General features: G+C 36.2%; 1 protein-coding gene across 1 annotated transcript in view; it reads right to left on the bottom strand.

The window, feature by feature from the left end:
- LOC138697045 (WAS/WASL-interacting protein family member 1-like) overlaps positions 1 to 19,411 on the bottom strand; it is a 248,145-nt gene that overhangs the window by 105,414 nt on the left and 123,320 nt on the right. The window lies entirely within an intron of this gene.

The raw sequence follows: 19,411 nt of genomic DNA, 5'->3' as shown, positions 1-19,411 counted from the left end.
CTGCTTTACTACACAGTACAAATTATGGTCCACGGCTATATAATTCGATAATAAAATTTCATCCAGAATTCACTACTTTAAGCAATGAAATTTTCAGATCCAGAATTAAAAAATTTATATGACAGACTTCCCTGTATATATATTATGTACCATGTATTGTAAAACAAGTTTATTTCTATCCTAAGTGTATTTTTCTATTTTATCTTGGTTACTATAACAACATGACCTGCACTAATTATACTACTAATAATAATTTAATACTAATCCATCAATCTAAACATCGTCTTTTTTTTCACTCAGTTATTATTAGTATTATTATTTACTAATTTTATTACAATCTTTATGTGAGCTTTTTTCTTAAGTATCTTGTCTACAAAGTATGTGTATCTATGTAACGGAACTGTCCCCGAACACGAGCTTTGCTCTTTCGGGGTATTTTAATGTAACGTTTTTATGTATATGTTATTATTAAATAAATAAATAAATAAAAATAAAAAAAATAAATAAAGTGTTTTTTTATTTCTTTTAACACTTTGCTTACACTTTTATAGAATTGTAGAGGTCTTGCATTTGTCGGAATTATTAAATTTTAAAACAAAAGCAAAAATTACGAGGTAAATAAAAATTAAATAGGAAAAACGCTTTCACATAAATGTTTTGTTCAACGTAAAAGTTGCGATGACAATTCTCCAGTACCTCAGTGTTATCGCACGGACTTTTACTGCGCGAAGTCGGATTCGATCCCCGGTTTTGACCGGAGTCACAGTTCTTGCAATATTATTGCATTGATAAAAACCGCACAGAAAACGGACAATTGCAGACCATCGGAAAGAGCTTTACAGACGATTTCTAACAGCAAATTCTGAACCTCTATCACAGTTTCAAATTGAAGAAGAAACTTAAATGCCGTATTTCTCTATAAATGCTCACAAGGTTGATTTTCGTGTTTGAAGAAGGATGCAATTATTTAAAATTTAAAAGCAGCGCTAGGGTGAAACAACCCGCATACCAATGAGGCCGTGACTGCAGCCTACTCCCAGGGGTGAGGGGCACCAACTGCCTGGAGAGTGTTTCGATGTCGGGTCTCCCCAGAGAGCGTCTTCACCTGAACGCCTACACGCAAATGCTCTCCTATCTGTCTGGCAATTAGAACGCTTCCAGCTACCTCGGAATGAATTTGAAGACATGGCCGAGCACTGAAGAAGGGATCATTCGAGCAGTAGCAAGGAGTAAAGGGGTGATACAAATTGTTCTGACATCCAGTTGAAGTCCTCTTGAACATGTTCAGAGTCGCTGCAACGAAAATATGGCGGTAATACAATTAGCCGGCTTTCTACACTGGAGACCCGAATTCAAATGCCGGCGAATCTAAGTGGAATTTTTTATGAGTGAAAATAATTACGGAAAATATTTTCTAGAGGTACTTTCGCTCACATGCCATTCTCCCACCAATTATACTGTACATAATTGTTGATCATAACTGAGACCGTTGATGCAGCAAAATAAAACTATTGCACATTACGAAGTAAATAGGATCAAACAGTGGAAGTCCTACGAAACGAGTATCCATAGGAATACCATAAAGCAACTCAGCGTCATAGCGCGGACTTATTTTTCTGCGTACTCAGATTCGACCTCCAGCATTAACTAGAGTGATGACTTACATGTGGCAGACAGAATAGGAGGGTGACGTTTAACTCAACTTTATAAGTGCATCCCGTCAACATTCTCACCTTAGGCACACAATTAGCTGAAAGGATAGAACGTTTGCTTTCCACGTTGAAGATCGCGTTCGAACCCTGGCAGATTCAAGTGGAATTTGTGGTAGACAAAGACTGTGTTCGGTGTTGGGTTTTCTCGAGTCTCTTATCTCCTCTCCCCTCTACTACCATTCCACTATTGCTCCATTGATCAACATCAACTGGTCCTACAGTAGAGCGTCTCGTTTAGGCATAGTGAAAAAGTAAGCAAAGTGCAGGTAACGTGTGGGGGAGGACGAGCCGAACGATAAACACGAGGGATGCACAAGGTTTTAGTTACAACATGTATGGCGGAGCATTAATTGAAATTATATTTTCCAAAAACACACAAAACAAAAGAACACAAACTGCATAACGTTATCACATACACATTTTAACAAACAAGCAATGGTAACGTTGAAATAATTAAATGTAACAAATCAAATTTTGCTACTTACATGATGTTGCTTTCAAGCAGCAGCATTTTTTACGGTCACGAATTTCATTCTTTGTATGACTAACATAATATCACCGTCTTCTGTAGCCGAATTAACAAAACTACAGTATATTGGTCTGAAGTGACAACATTACCTCCTTAACATAATCATCCCTTCTCCAAGTTCAATTTATTCAGGTACAGTAGCAAAATTTGATTTGTTATATTGAATTATTTCAACGCCACAATAGCTTATAATATATTCATATAAGAGGCCTCGCCGTCTCGATTGAATAATCAAAACTTTTTGTAGTCAACTTGTAGCTACCTATTATTATAGTCACAATTACTTGTTTGCTAAAATGTGTATATGATAACGTTATGCAATTTGTGTTCTTTTGTTTTGTGTGTTTTTGGAAAATATAATTTTAATTAATGCTCCGCCATAATTGTTTTAACTAAAACCTTGTGCATCCCTCGTGTTTATCCTACGGCTCGTCTTCCTCCACACGTTACCTGCACTTGGTTTACGTTTTCACTGTCCTAAACGAGACGCTCACTGTATGTAGATCGTCTACTATAGTGCACTGAGGGCAAGACTTCGGCGGCAAAAAGATCTACAGTAAAATGAGGACTTGTCACTCCTAGAAGGGGACGCTTGGGTGAATGACGCAAGTCAAACACCCACCACTGAAAAAAAAAAAAAATGTCCACTCTATCAAGGACACATCGTTACATACAATACGTCACTCACTTTCGGGAATGGAATTACAGTTATGTTGGTTTGAATGTTTTATTCTTGTTTCGGTTTTCAAATGGAGAGTAGAGGTCTCAGATAAGTGAAGTAATTATTATGGGCATGCAATATTTTTCCTCTCCATATGAAGCGACATTCAGAAATCAGTACCACCTCACAACAAATTTTTCACTGTGGTTCACTCAAAATATTTCTTATGTGTCTATTATTACTTTAACATTGTAGAACCTGCGATTAAAAATCACATAAACGGTAACACAGTTCTGTAGCTTCTCTCGATGCAGGGATATTACTGATAGATATCTCGTGGCACGCCTGATTTTATACGCACTTCGCCGCCCTCATAATCGTAGCGTCATTAGCTGTAGTCATACAAGTTACATTAGTTCATGGCCTAAATATTAATAACATTAGTATTAGGCTGTGACTTATAGTCTTGTTACTGTATTTTAAATTCTGTCATTTCTGTATCACTACGGATCTCGGAACAAATTCCCATAATCGATGCGAGGAAAGACTTATTCTATGTCAAAAACACATTCGCCTTAGATTTCTCATTATTTTATTTATCTGTAGTAATGTCACGAGAAGTCTGAGATTCGCTGATAAATCCACGAGCGAAGCGAGTAAATAATATATCCCTAAAATTCGATCACAAAATGTTAATAATTGTATATTAACGAATACTTAACCTATTCAGACATTGCGAAGTTGAAATACTCGTAGATGAATATCGATTACTGCAATACAGAAATTCGATGTTATTATTCAGTAATGCCAATTTCGAAAAGCAAAATACAGGTTTAACAATTTAATTACATGTACTGCACTTTTCTCTTATTATTATAACATGAATACATTTTCATTATCTGCTGAAATCATTATTTAATTTAACAGTAACAATGGGAACAGCTATAGACCAATGCTTATGTATTCACAGCGAGACATGTTGCTACACAGTGAAGCCATCTCTGCATAGATAGGCCTAATTAAAACAAGAATTTTATTACGCCATACGGAAGGAACTTTGATCAAAGACCTTATTATTACTATGCAAGGTCTTTGGGTTTGATATGCGATGATGTTAAATAAATTTGAACATCTGACTTTCTATTAATTGTTTAATTTCATTCACAAAATACAAATTTTATAGGCTACAATTATAGGTTAAGTTACCTGTGGAAGCAGGACCAATGTCAGCTGTGCCTTATTTCGACCGTTACTTACAATCAGTGCTACACGAAAGCATTTTTTATAGCTCGACAAACTCATTCTCGCTGTAGTGTGTAACGGAACTAAAGCTGCATCTACACAGTTCAATATTCCAATCGCGTATGCGTGCAATCTGGGAAGAATATTGAAAGAATCAAGTTTGAAAGGTACGTTCAATTAAGATGCATGAAGATTTTGTGTCTACATGGTGCGCCGTTTTGAACGTCGTCTTCACTGCGTAAATATATTAATTAATTTTAAATATCAATCTTGCATTCATTGCTTTAAAGTTGAAAGAAAAGTTTAACCGTATAGTTGCATCTTAATGTATTCATGATCATCAATTTACGGGGAAACAGTTGGCAACAACGACTAAACAAACGAACGACCATGCGATAAATTGATAGCGATAAATCTAGCTGCAAAAATTATCGCAAAGTGTGACTGTGATTGGTTGGAATTCAAAATTTCGTTACACTTCATTGGTCGAAAATGGAATGACGTCATATAAACGAAATAGTCTATGTAATTTCAATAATAAACAACTTGCGATGGCATATGAGCTCAGGTGGTACCGGACATGATCAATGAAATATAACTTTCTCTAAGGTATTATGAATCAATGCTGACAGAGAACGTCAATTCAACTATCCGGAATTGCCTCTAAAATCTGCTGACATTATCCTAGATATACGTTATCTCTGGACTCAAAAGTCATCCGCTGAGTTTATCTTGTTTCATCCCTTCCTTCCAGGAGATTACTATTACTACGCACAATAGACCAAATGTTCGAGTGCTGGAAGAGTTTCATTCGCCACCTCTGAGATAAAATAACAGCAGGAGACCACATTGTTGGTAACGAAGTCTGAGTGTTCGGCCATGGCACTAGCAACAATACTCTCATTGTTCGGATCCTACTTTGGCTGATCACCTACTAGAGGTTTTTTTTCCCCGAGGTTTATCTCTAGGCGAATTTCAGGTAATCTCATAGCGAATTCTCTGCCTAACTTCGCCGAAATACCATGCCCTTTTCACCAATTCCACTGGCACTAGGTAACATCGTAGTTGATATCGCATTGTTAAATAACCAGTTTAAAAACAACAGCTTATTGGAATAAACTGAAATATGTGCAAAAAGATCTATTTTGTGTACATTTTCTACAGCACAGACTTCTAGGGAAAAGAACCGTGATTCCCGTAGTCAGAAGACAACAGTTGAATGAGCCGCGCTAATTACTAACAGTCTTATTGGAAATGCTGCGGTCTCCTCCTGGGTTTCCATAGTGACAAGAGTTTGTGAAAGAAGCTTCGAGTGTGTCCGTCCTGCTGGACAGTTGTCCGCCACATCTTGTTTCTGAGTGTGCAAGTTTCCGATGCATCGATGTTCATTACACGACGCACGCCCCTCCGTCCCCCTCCCCGCACGTCACGTCACGTCATGACGTCAGCACGACGCATTGTTTTCTGTGGCCACCATTGTACTCGTCTTTATTTCCGGTGAAACAATGGTTCTATTGTTGGGTCCAGCGGCTACCGACGGGGAGGGGAGAGACTGGACTCGTCGCATTGTTGAGTTATGTAAAGCAGAGACAGTCCGGCCCTCCCCCCGCGCGCGTCTTCAAGAACACGGGCGTCTGCCTCATCGGAAGCGCATCGATCCCCCGCAGCCCCATTACGCCAAGTATACACCGAGTATTGTACGAGGAAAAAAATGTATTACTACATATGCAAGGAAACATAGGTTTGCAATACGCCGAATACTTAACACCGTTTGAACAGTAGTGATAGGATCGTAATAAATGATTAAACGGTAGAAAACGGCGTTTTGTTGGAAGGAATTAAAACAATCTACAAATTAAAAAGTCACTTATAATATTCCGCTGCTGAACCCTCATACTCGTCGTCTTTCTCCATCTACCAGTTCCATCTTTAATATCTTCATGAAACTACCCAGACGCCATAACTTTTTACTTTCTCATTAGATAAAATACTATATTTCTTCAAAATATATAAATATTTCGAGATTTCAGTAAAAATACCACTTTCAATATCCCTGTTACCGAAAAAAAAAGTTCTGTAGTGTAATTTGTTCGTCTCTGTTTGTCTTCAGTCTGTGTACAACAACTTTTCCTAAATCACTATGTGTATGCACTTTACAGAACTGAAACGGCGCGGCGTACATATTTAATGCCAAAGCGGTATCATAACACGTGAGGATGAATTCAGGATGAGCGAGTTGTTTGGATGGTGCAAACAAGGTGAAATAAGCTTAAATCACGCAAGTTTATCCTTACGTTTATCATTCAGAAGGCTTTGCGATCCAATCACACGACATCTCCATAGTGAATAATATGGTATGTTTTGTAATTCCGCTCTAAATGAAGTTTTCTAATACTGGTAATAATTTTTCCACAAACCAAACACTGTGTCCCATTTTCTGTGTCCCTCCGAAAATAAATAATCACTTTCCCGCAGAGGATTCAGTTGAAACTGTCGTTTAACTTCACTTGCGCTAGACATACTGAAACTGATTTTTCTTTATCTTATTTTTAATCATCTCCTTTATAACTATTTATAATCAGATACGGTGTAGGACTTCGAAGTAACACTAGATTCTCTCACAATACAATCCCCGTTGGCCATGTGGCCAGTACGATGTAGAGACACCGCGGAGACGTCACAGGACAAGTAAATATAAGACAAGGGACAAATACCTAGTCCTGTGATAATTCTCCTCCCATAGCGGGAATCCAACCTCTTGGTTGGGAAACACACACGCTATCCATTAAACCATAGCAAAGGAATATTAAAAAAGAAAGACAAAAAATAGTTACGTAGGCCTACTGAAATTTGGCTCAAGTGACTCTTTAATTTCTTTCTTATATAAAGTAGGATGAATAGATTAATGAAATGAGTTGGTCACTGTATTCCCAGACACCTATATTTAGGAAAAATTATTATTATTATTATTATTATTATTATTATTATTATTATTATTATTATTATTATTATTATTATTATTATTATAAGTAGAATTATTTATATTTTTCTTTGCGAAAATTGTGTGAAATACCAAAAGCCCCTATAGGCCTAAAGTATATCATCTTAACAACCAAGATCCTTATTGAAAGGAGCTTCACTGTAAAATGATTAAATATAAGCACCTTTGTTCAGCGAAAATCGAATATTAAATTAACAAACCGTTATTATATTTTAACGCTTTTAACACTTACTGTACTTATATAATTTATGAATGCTTATTTTCGTGAATAAACATATGGCATTAAAATGACTGCAAATTATTGTACGTACAGTTATGTAAAAATTACGCAATAATCTAGCCTTTCCATATCTGCTGAGAACTAAGTAAGTGACACGTTACTAGTAATCTCGTTTCACTCTTGTTTTCATATTTCGTCTTGGATTCAAAAGAAAGTGTGTCACTTAGCCCTTCTTTCCATTCGTTCTACATTTTAAATTGGGGCATTTTATTTTCAATCATTGTTAATCAAGTATTTGTATTTAATAGCTTAAATTGTCTATCACTTTTAGTTCACCATTAATATCATCATATGATGTCATGTTAAGTCAATTCATGTATATTGGTAGGCGGCTGGATAGCTTCGTTGGTACAACTGGGTATGGACTGAAAAGTGCATATGAAAAAAACCTTACTCCCCAATGAAAGGGCTCCAAACAAAATTTACTGTACTGCGTAAAGAGTTAAAGTTATCTCTAGTACAGCCCCATAGAATAGCGGAGGTTAAGGTCTCATCTTCTTAGATAATCAGCACTAATAAGAGCAGGGATGTCAGTCCTACGTGCTTGTCGCCTTTACTCTCGAGCAAATACCCCTGGCACTGATTTCTCTTAGAGGCTGAGTAGATCCCGGACCATAGTGCGGCCGGAAGGATTAGATCAATTTGAAAAATCCATGACCTCATCTGGAATCGAATCAGTGATCTTCGGCTTTGTAGCGTAGCTTGTTAACCACTATGCCACCGCGTGTCTCTATATTACTGCGTAAAATTGGCTGTTTATAATAAAAAATATATCATCATTGTCGTCAGCATGATCACCATAATTATTTACAATCTAAACTTGAGTCCTATCACATTTTCCCACTTACTCCCTGGTCTTGTGGTTAGCAAGGCGCAAGAACAGTACTTAAGACAACAAGGACAGACCTTAAATAAAAAGGCACAAAAGTGGTTTTTGTAGGACGATAACTCTAAACTTTCTGCCAGGAATCGAGCCTGTGCCCGATAGAATCCTAGCAGGACATGTCACCACTGCGGAATAAGAATGTAAGTATGAGTTTATTTTTACATTATCACATTAATGATGCTGCCATTTTTAAGGGAAGCACTTTTTGTCTACTATTTCTACATGAACTGACCTTGGTACGGAGTTAGTGTTCCTGCAGTGCAAATCGCCCTTTTCATGTAATATGAGCACCTCACAATTTAGAACCGCAGCCAATGAGTTTTAATCACCTGTTCTACATTAAAAATGTTCATGGAGGGGGTCGAAGCAGAAAAAAAAAAAGAGAGATTTTATTAAACTGCGTCATAAATACCGCTGCAGTAGGCGGCCGCGCATTAAAAAGTTCATTGGAACACAATTAATAGTGGTGCAAATGACCGTAATAAAATGCGTGATTTACGTAACGTTCCCACCCCCTACGGAGGGGGAGGGACCGGCGGCGTCTTGAGCAGCTCGTTAATATCGGGGCTGACCGCTGCACACCGCAAGACGGGCTGCCTATTCATAGGCGCATGGAGTCCGTCCAAAACAATAGTGATTCACTACGTGGTCTACGGGCACCATGTCCAGATTCAAGACCCAAGATAAGGGACGGGGAACTGAAAGGAGAGTGATTTAAAAGATGCGCGCCTTTCCGTGCCTCAAGACTGACTGGAATGGCAATGGAAGCTCCAAGTCCGTTGACACTTGTCTCACTACGACTTACCCGTCCTACCGAAGGAATATTCTCAAGAGAATAAAATCAAATCGAATAATTATGTAACATATTACGTGAAACAGAGGGGGAACTTATGTTACAGATACATGTCGCTTCTTCTGTCAACAGCGCTTTCTTTGCCAGTCTTGAGCACTCGAACCCGATACGTACGAGTACAATAGTGGAGAAGTCGGGACTCGATTTCTGATTCCTTTAAATCAGGCATGTCAGAAATCAGGCTCTATATGTGCAGTTATGTGCGCGGATCGCCGGTCTGTGAGGTTGCATCAATCAAGCGTTGCTCTTACCCGTTCTTAGCTGGAGGGGTGTACAATAATCTATTCTGCGCTTCTAGGGTTGGATTAAACAGACATTTGGATATTATAAACATAGTTAGCAGAATGAAAAAAACACAGTTATTATCAGTGTCTATATTTGATATTTGTAATACAAGAAACTTTAGGCTTACTCAGTTATACTTCACAAAGTAGTGGTTTGTAAAGCATAATTTATTAATATGATTTTCATACAGTATTTGAAGAAAAAAAATTGCAGTAATTTCGAAACAACAAGAAACGAACAAGTATTTCATTTTACGTAGTAGGTACTAATTATTTTAAAGTAATAGACCCTACTCTTTCATTGTTCGTCAAGCATTATTATTTACTGTGACCATTGGTGCACAAATGTTGAAGAAAATATTATACTCCCAATTAATTACATTCAGTAGGACATTGTGAAGTTTTTACACTGAAATCATTTCTTTGCTGTATGTCAATATAAATTAATATTAATATTAATAAATATAAATTAAGCTTAAAATTTAAATTCATATATAGTTTATCTGAAAACGTTGAGAGCAAGTATCGAAAAGTTGGGAGCGTTACTCAAAGAAATTAAAAGTGTAGGTCACAAGCTCTGAAGCGACGATATTCTCTTTATGTCAGATTTAAAGATTTATTAATATAAGTATATTGAATTAATATTGTGGCGTGAGTTGGAAAATTTGCCATTATATATTTTTCCAGAAAATTTTTCCGCATTGCAAATAGTTCTTTTCTTCTCTCCTTACAACCTCAAGAGCCTCATATGTATTCCTCACTATATTCTCATCACTTACCAGTTTATGAAGTGAAAGTGGTAAGTCGTCTAACCTTTGATGGCTGTGTTAGTACAGATTCCAAAACAACGCTATTGTCAAGTACGTTTTGTAGTGAGAATACTGTTTAAGAAATAAGCGCTGGCAATATCATAATTTGAAAACTTTACTACTAATGTGATTTAAATTGTCACCTCACAACATTATTACCTCGATATAGGCTGATGAAAGCCTTTCATTTGAAAATAATTATTATTGTTGGCTGAGGAAAACATTATAACAATTACGTTATATGATTCGTAATTTCTCTTCTCCTTTATCTGTGAACTCCTCACTTTATTTATCATAACTCATTCACAGACACAGCCAAATCGGCACTCGTACTGAAACTGTGTTACTGAAACAAAAGGTGCTGCTGGTATTGTATAGCCCTGTCGCGTTCCCCTCCAAGGCGATTCAGTCCCTCCAGGTAGGGGAATAGAGAGTGCACATCGCACAGAGACAGTTGCACAATGTGCGCGACTGCACAATGTGCGCGACTGCACAATGTGCAGATTTTTGACATGGCTGCTTTAAATTTTACTTCTTGCCAAGACAAAGCCAAAAGAAATATAATGTAAATTTGGGAAAAACTAATGTATTGGGAAGAGGACGTATGCCAGTACCTCATTTCTACCTCGACTTACCCCAAAATATTTTACTTTGTGCCTTGGAGAAGTCATCGCAAAACCAGAGAGAGGGTGAGAATTCTCCGACAAGGAAGCTTTGCCTTGAAAGTCTGTACACAATTAGATATTGCAAGGACTTATAACACTAACTGTATGATGCACAGAAATATGTTTGGAATACAGCGTATACTATTGTTTGAATAACCTTCCTTCTCATTTCTAGCGAAGACAATCCAGATGTGTCGTAACTTATACTACAGTAGAAATATGTTTGTAACTTAGAAGTAAAAATTTAAGTAAATCAGCGTCTATTACGAGCTGTCTATTGTATTATCATTTGAATATTTTAAAGAAATTCCTCATACTCTATCAATAATTATGACCCAGTGTGATGAAGGACAGAGACAAAATTTTGTTTATAATTGGTTTGTGGATGAGGGCCAATGAAGGATCACGGAGAATAATGTCGAGCATATTTTTATAACAGGCTTGAAAAAGGCAGTTATTTTTCTATATACTAACCTATATCTTTAGACGACTTCTGAAGAAGATTTTAACTTAATGATTTTGGCAGGTTCAAACAATCTCAGTAGAAAAGCCGTACAAGTCAGATGCTATTTATTTTTACCAAATAAATTTTTCTCTCTAATTGTCATGCTTACATTATTAGGAAATTCGTTTACGGTAATTAAAATTGATCTTCTAAGACCAATAAAATTACTCGGCATGGCTTCATTCAAATTAACGTAACACAGCAGATTCCTGCTCTGAGTCAGCAGACAAAGCATTATTCATGTACCTTTTCTTGTTCACGTCAAATTTCACTTGTTAGGCGTAACAAACTCAAATGCAACACCTGCAACAAATTCTACATAGGACAGACAGACAGATCATTTCAAACATGTTACAAAGAACACATCACAGCCATAACAAAACTACAAAACACTTCCACATATGCAAAACACATCACAAATGCTAATCAAATCTACAGAGACAACAACACAGACATGGAAATTCTACATGTTCAACTAAAAAGCCAGAAACTAAACACACTAGAACAATACGAAATATATAGACACAAAAACACATCCAAATGAAATTCTCAACATACAACTCAATTTCAGAACACACACACTCTTTGTCTCCACATTACACTAAACACACTCCCACAGGAAAAACAAACAAAAAGCGCCAAGACCAGCAACAACCATGGCCGATAACAGGCTGAAACATGTTAAAGAGGTAATGTAAAATTTAACACGAGAAAGACACATAATATGTTTTCCGAAGTGATATAGTGTTAAAAGTTGTGTAATCAAGATGTATAATTTTTATGCATGTATATTTTAAAATTAATTTTTGCATAAATACTTGGGCTCCAGTTACATGTAAGCAAGTGTCAAGAAATCGGGTCAGGTACTATAGCACTGTTTTTAGAGTACAGTAATCATGTCAGTACTGACGCCATTACTGCGCCGAAGCGAGAGAACAAATAAACATCTCACAACACGAAGAGACATCGTAATTAAATCATAAAGCAGGGGGCAGCACAATGCAAATAAACAGCCATAAAGCTCTCAAGTCAGAGCGTAAGGTGTGTTTATTGTGCCGAATCGATGGCGCGCACTCGTAAAGCGGGGCACTTAACAGCGAGGCTGTCTTTCGCGCTACAAGCCATGAATTGCGAGTGCATAACTTTATTTACTGCCCGCTGCATGCACACATAAACAATTACTTCGCCACGCAGATCCCCAAAAAACAAATCTATTGATCGGCACCTCTCTCCATCCCGGCAATCTTTAACCACACCCGACACCAACGCGTTTGGATGAATCATAATTTTAAATAGTAGGCTACATCGAGATACAACAAACCACCGAAGAAATCTTCAGCCACCAGTCAGTTATTACGTAACAAGAGAATCTCAGAGATAAAGTTGAATTTGTGTTACTTCTCAGCTTTTTACATGGTTTTTCTCTTTAGGATAGACAATAATTGGAAGTGAATTTTATTTTTCATTTGTGCGTTATAGAACCAGCAATTCGGCAATATTCCTATAAATGATCCTGCAGAACTAGTAATAGAACCAACAATTCGACAATGTTCCTAAGAATAATCCTGTTTGATATTTATTTATTTATTTATTATTTATTTATTTACTCATTTATTGGCTTCAAAATTTGTTTTTGTTGTTTATTTTATTTATTTATTTATTTATTTATTTATTTATTTATTTATTTATTTATTTATTTAACCTGGTAGAGATAAGGCCATTAGGCCTTCTCTTCCCCTCTACCAGGGGATTATAACTACAATATTAAGAATGCAATTACAATTATAATTACAATTAATATTAAATTTACAAATACAATAAAAATCTAAGTAGTAAAAGATTAACTGATTAATAAAAGCTAGGCAGTTTATTGTAAAAGTTAAGAAGAGAGAAGCATTTCTTTTATTGATTAAGTAAAAATTAAACCTACTTTACGCACTAAGAAAATGCTTAATAAGCTTACTTTTGAACGCTACTAAATTCCGACAGTCTCTGATGTCACTGGGTAGGGTATTCCACAAGCGCGAGAGCGAGATTGTGTATGATGATGAATATGATGATGTCTTATGTGTTGGTATGGCTAGTATGCGGCTATTTTGCGTGCGTGTAAAGAGATTATGATATGATGACAGGTAACTGAAACGGGAGGCAAGGTAGGTAGGTGTAGAAGTGTGAAGGACTTGGAAAAGGAGAACAAGAGAATGAAAATTTCTACGTTCGTTAAGCCGTAGCCAGTTTAGAGTTTAGAAGAAAGGTCTCAACTTAACAAGTGAGGCAACTAGGACAGGAGATAACGTGATAGGGTGGCCAGTTCCTTTTCCACTCCATTGCATGCATCGCCGATTAGCTACATATTACACTAATCAGACTTCAGAAGTATACAGACAATTGTTCTTCCTCTGACACATATCATCAAGTGAGATGTACTGCCTGATAATAGATGTACATATCAGTCAGAATTTCAATCAGAGGCATTCAAAACTAGATGTTCCATAAAACCAAATTCAGACCTGAAAATAGAATTACAATAATAATGTGTGCAATCTCCCATACTCAGTAAGAGATTAACAGGTTATAATATAATTCTGGCTGATATGTACGTCTATAATAGGCAGTACATCTCACTTGACGATGTGTTTCAGAAGAAAAACAAAGATGCATTTAGACCGCATGGTTCCCTTTTAGTAGGTAAGTTAAGTCGGGAATCCCGTGCCGTAGAGTTATGGCACATAAAGGAAAGTTGTCTCTGAATGAGAAGACTGGAGGTAAACCGCACTGGTCAATTCCTCATACAGCTTTGCTGCTTCGCTAACGAATGTTTCTCTACACAAAATGAGACTACAAAAATCTGTGATGATCAGATCAGAAAAAAAAAAAAAAACAAAAAACAAAAAAACCTATTCCTAATGTTGTTGCCAAATTTCTGGAGACTTACACAAGAGTGCTAATACTACGGAACATAACTGTGTTAATAATGTTAGTCTACTATTTTTCTCAGCCAATATGAGGAGCAAAGTAAACAAATCTCTTTCTTTCTTACCAAGAAAATCCGTGACAGTTATTACTACCTATTAACTATCTACCATGTTGTACTAATACAATGTGGATGTGAAATAACCAGGCATATTCAATGGACGTTAAGAACATTCTATAACTATGAAAAAACGTATATTATATTTTGTTGTGAAATGCATGGTTAATTAGATAATTCAGATTTAACATTCAGCAGAGCAGCAATATCGCGTAACCTCTCGTGGAGTGAATGAACTTCAATGTAAACAAAACATTACATAGGCTACCTGACGGACATAACCTCTTGAGCTTACAATGACCCATCTATCTTTCAACTTGAATGTAAGCAAAACATTGCGTTAGTCTACCCGTCGCCCATAACCTGTCTTTGAACTTCAATGTAAACAAAAAATTACGTACTTGTTCATTTTTATTAGCTTATTAAAAGTTATTCATACTTTAATGACACAAATAATGTTTAAAGTTAGAGTCATTAGACATAAAACCACAATAAGATTATTGGTAAACTCACCTGAAGCATTACACGAACATTTCAGAGGTAGGCCTAATGTTAAAAATGGCCTCCATTCGCTTCTATACATGCTTGACACCTTCTCAACCAATTTTGATGCGTACTTGCCATTCACCGGCTCTCCAAAGTACACACGTAATCGAACTCAGGTTTGTCTGAGAAGTGAACGATCCCCACTAACCACCCCCACAGGTTACATGTTGCAATTATCCTTACGTTTACATTAAATTTACTCGAAAACAGTTCACTCTATTGAAATACGCCAAAGGGAAAAATAATTCTTTATTAGGTTCTCTATCAAAATAGACATAAATCACGTTCTCACTCGCAATAGTTATCGAAACAGAGGGTGTTAAAGATTTTGGGAAAATGATTTTTTTCTGCGAAAACTATAAATTTTACACCAATATGATTCTAGACCTTTTTGTTATACGCAACATGAACTATTCATTCTGGTTATTTTAATTGCGCCCTGTATAGTCTATACGAGTACAAAAGTGAATCATATTTATAAATAAAATTAACTTAAATACTTCCAATATTAGGCCTAGTATGTTACTAAAACATGTTAAACCAAAAATTGATCTTTTTCACAACTTTGAAAATATACGCCTGTTACATCTAATATTATGCTATGAACTCATGCCTGCATATCCACAATGAAAGTGGTATTCCGAAAATCATACTAGAAAATTTTTATATTACAGCCAATAATAATTAAGAGCGGTAGCTAAGTTGTTAGTAAAACAAATTTTGTTATATATGTTTATTCAAAAGCTAGGAAATATTTCATTTTCACTGAAACTTGTTTCAATTGTTTCAGTGTTGTTTATGTAGAAAGTGGAATAGTTAAAGTGCAATTCAAGCTACTCTTGAGAGAATTAATGTGTGAGTTTATTTTTCATTTATCTGTTTTTTTAGCAAATTCTTAAATGAAAATAATGGCTTTGCCGGTACTAATACGAGTTGGCCTTATTCATTGTACCAACGCACTGGGAAGATTCAGATCTATGAATGGATTGAAGTATGGACTCTGCTATTTGTCGTCATTGTGGAAGTTTGTAAATAATTCTGGAGATATTCCACAAAAGTTTCTTCTGAATTCTGTTAATTTCTTAGAAAAGAGGCTACTAAAGACAAATGAGTAAATGGAGACATATCTGAGTATTATTAAATTACTTTCTATCTGAATAAATCCCATTCATTCAAAACTATATTATTATTATTATTATTATTATTATTATTATTATTATTATTATTATTATTGTTATTGTTGTTGTTCTACTAATTTAGACCTACATCTTAACCAAGTTAGAGGTATTTCAAATCTTTCTTGACTTCCGATTGATCATATAGAACTATATAGCCCAGTGGTCGTCAGCACTCGCTGAAATGTGCAACGGGTCCGCGGTGCCATCCCATGTACACCGTCGTGCAGCAGGGAGAGATAGAGAGCATACCCGCTAGCAGCTACGCAGTGCACTATGGTGCGCTGCGTTTTCAGCGGGTAAGAGATGCTAGCCCCAGCGTGCTCTGTGCTGACGACCTCTGATATAGGCTATATAATTATATTGCAGAAAACTACATTAATCAAATTTATAAAGTTACACTATGGAACCGGTTGTCTATAACAGTAGACTAAGTACTTAATCACTGTTTTATTGTGACATCCCCACCTACATTCCTACATTTACTTAGGTATCCGACATGTGTGTTATGTTTCACTTGTTCTTGGTTTATAATTTCAATCGCGTTTATGATAGTCATTTCTTTAATTTTCCTCCAATCTAAATTAAATTTCCATTATCCATGTTTTTGCTCCGCGAAAGACGATTCCAAACTCATTTAAAAGGAACAGGAAGGGGAATATCAGAAAAAAGCTTGTCTCAGCTGTTCATGCAATACGCGATGAAGGAATCCACTCGTAGAAATTAGCAAAATTCAAAATCATATTGATGGCACAGAACGAAACTATCACAAGTGACGTTTAATGACTTCACTTTGAGTTAAAGGCGACTTTACTCCTTTTGATGTATGGCCAAAAATATGAGGAAAGCCGCACTGTCGTTGTGATATCTATGCCCACGAATCTAATGCTCAATGACAAGTGAAATATAACGATTATCAATATTGCGACTGTTGAGATGAACCCGCCTCTAGATCAATAATATGTCTAATTGTATAAATGTAGATTATTTATCTATCCTTTTACATTAAATACACTATTGATCGAGTAATAAATAAAATTAGAGTGAGAATAGTGAACGAAATCTAAATGGTCAAAGAAAATCTCCTCCAAAGTAGCTTTGTGTATCGAGAATCTAACTGATGTAATCGATCATTAATCTATTTACATATGATTTCTCGTAGCTATAGTTAGTTGACAGCGTGGAAGAGTAATGGGGTTATGAGAGACAGGAAAAGAAGAAGGAACTGCCTGTACTTCCAGAGGGCACCGAATGTCCTGTGATACGTAATCATGTTTGTACGCGTTGCTACGAACAAACGTAAAATTTAATAACTGAGAACCATTTATCACAGGCGATGGTTGGAGGGAGACCTTTACACGGGGAGTGACATAATTATCAGCCAGGTCCGTCCAGATCCAGCCGCACTACAACAACACTTAAAACACAGCTGAGGGCAACGGTCAGAACCGAGGGCCACACGCGTGAACAATGCAGTGCCATGATACTGATATATTATAAACATTTTATATTAAAAAAGAAAATAATGAATTCATCATATGGCATATCACAATACAAATGGAATAATTATGTTAGCAATGACGGCGCTGTGACACAAAACACGCGTAAAGCTGTTTCCTTTTCATTTGAAGTTGTTTGGGTTTATAAATCGCAATAATTTATTTGAAAAAAAAAAATACAACAAAAAACCTCAAGAGACCGCGCGGACCACAAAAGATAATAAATTAATAAAAACTCTGAGGGATCGACTGTCGGCCTTTCCTCTCAAATTATTCACGCAAAAACGTCGGTGAGCAAAATGTACTTGTTACAATAGTGAAGCAAGTTGGCTCAGTTGGCAAAGCGACAGGTGATGGACCCAATTCCGGCGAAGGAAAGGCAGTTTTCTCTTTACCATAATTTCGTAAGGCTCCGAACTCACTGGCCCTCCTGGCGATAGTTAAACAATTATGGAATAATTGCTAAATATGCTCATTGTAATAAAATCAAGAATCCCTTCAGAAAAGTATATGTCAATAAAATTCTAAAAGTTAAATAATTGCTTAAAAACTCGAACCAATACAATAATGCATTAGGTAAAGTAGAATGAGTTTTAGGTATAATTTTTGTAAAGATTTAAGTAAATATTTAAATAGTCTATTTTGAAATTTTCAGTGAAAGGGCAAGATATGAACATTAGATAGGAATGATTGAAACAGACTTCAACTGGCCAAAATCAAATCGTTGAGGCAATCAAGGCATGTTTGAGAATTGACAAAATTAGAAATCAGGATATCAACAAATAACAAACAAATTATGAACTACAAAAATGGATGAAATTCTTATATTCTAAAAATGAAAGAATCCCTCATTCTACGGTAGCATTCATATACACTCTAGCTCAACAATTTTCAACCGGTGTATCGCGAATGATCAACTGGTGTGCCGCGAGAAAATGAAAATATTAAAGGTTGTCGTAGCAAAGTTTGAAAAATAAAAGTGAAAAGAGTAATAAAAACGTGAATCCACAAGAATCAACAGTCAGCGAACGCGGCATAAGTCAACACTGAGTAAACACATTCCCTCCTAAAGCCCTCAAAATTCTCCCCTGTTTGGGAAGCACTGGTTTAGATTATGAATGTGCCGCGAGATTTTAAATTACACTTTTAGTGTGTCATATATTGATAAAGATTGAAAACGCTGCTCTAGCTGGTAGACGAGATTTAGGGCAAGTGAAACATAAGTTATACCGAATTCGAAATATGAAATTCCAACATTTCATGAAGCGACGGTTATGATTTTTATTGGTTATTTTACGACGCTTTTTCAACTGCTATGGTTATTATAGCGTATGAATGAGGTGGTGATAATTCCAGCGAAATCAGTCCGGGGTCCAACGCCGAAAGTTACCCAGCATTTGCTCTTATTGAGTTGAGAGAAAACCCCAGAAAAAACATCAATCAGGTAACTTGCCCCAACCAGAATTTGAATCCGGGCCCGTTCGTTTCACGGTCAGGCGTGCTAACCATTATTCCACAGCGGTGTATGCGACGGCTATGATGATGATGATGATGATGATAAGGAAGAGGAGGAGGAGTTGCGAAAGCGAGGTAGTTCTTTCCTCCTATCTGTCATTTTCATGAAATTACTCAAGATAGCTTCACCACCTAAAAATTAAATGTCTTTAAATCCAGTGACCTAATCAGATATAAATGTTAAATTTCATATCAGAATCTATATTGTTCTATAAAAA

The sequence above is a fragment of the Periplaneta americana genome, chromosome 3, assembly GCF_040183065.1.
Source record: "Periplaneta americana isolate PAMFEO1 chromosome 3, P.americana_PAMFEO1_priV1, whole genome shotgun sequence".
In the NCBI taxonomy this organism is placed as follows: Eukaryota; Metazoa; Arthropoda; class Insecta; order Blattodea; family Blattidae; genus Periplaneta; species Periplaneta americana.
The sequence above is the reverse complement of the archived record's forward strand: the minus strand, read 5'-3'. Positions and strand labels throughout refer to the sequence as shown.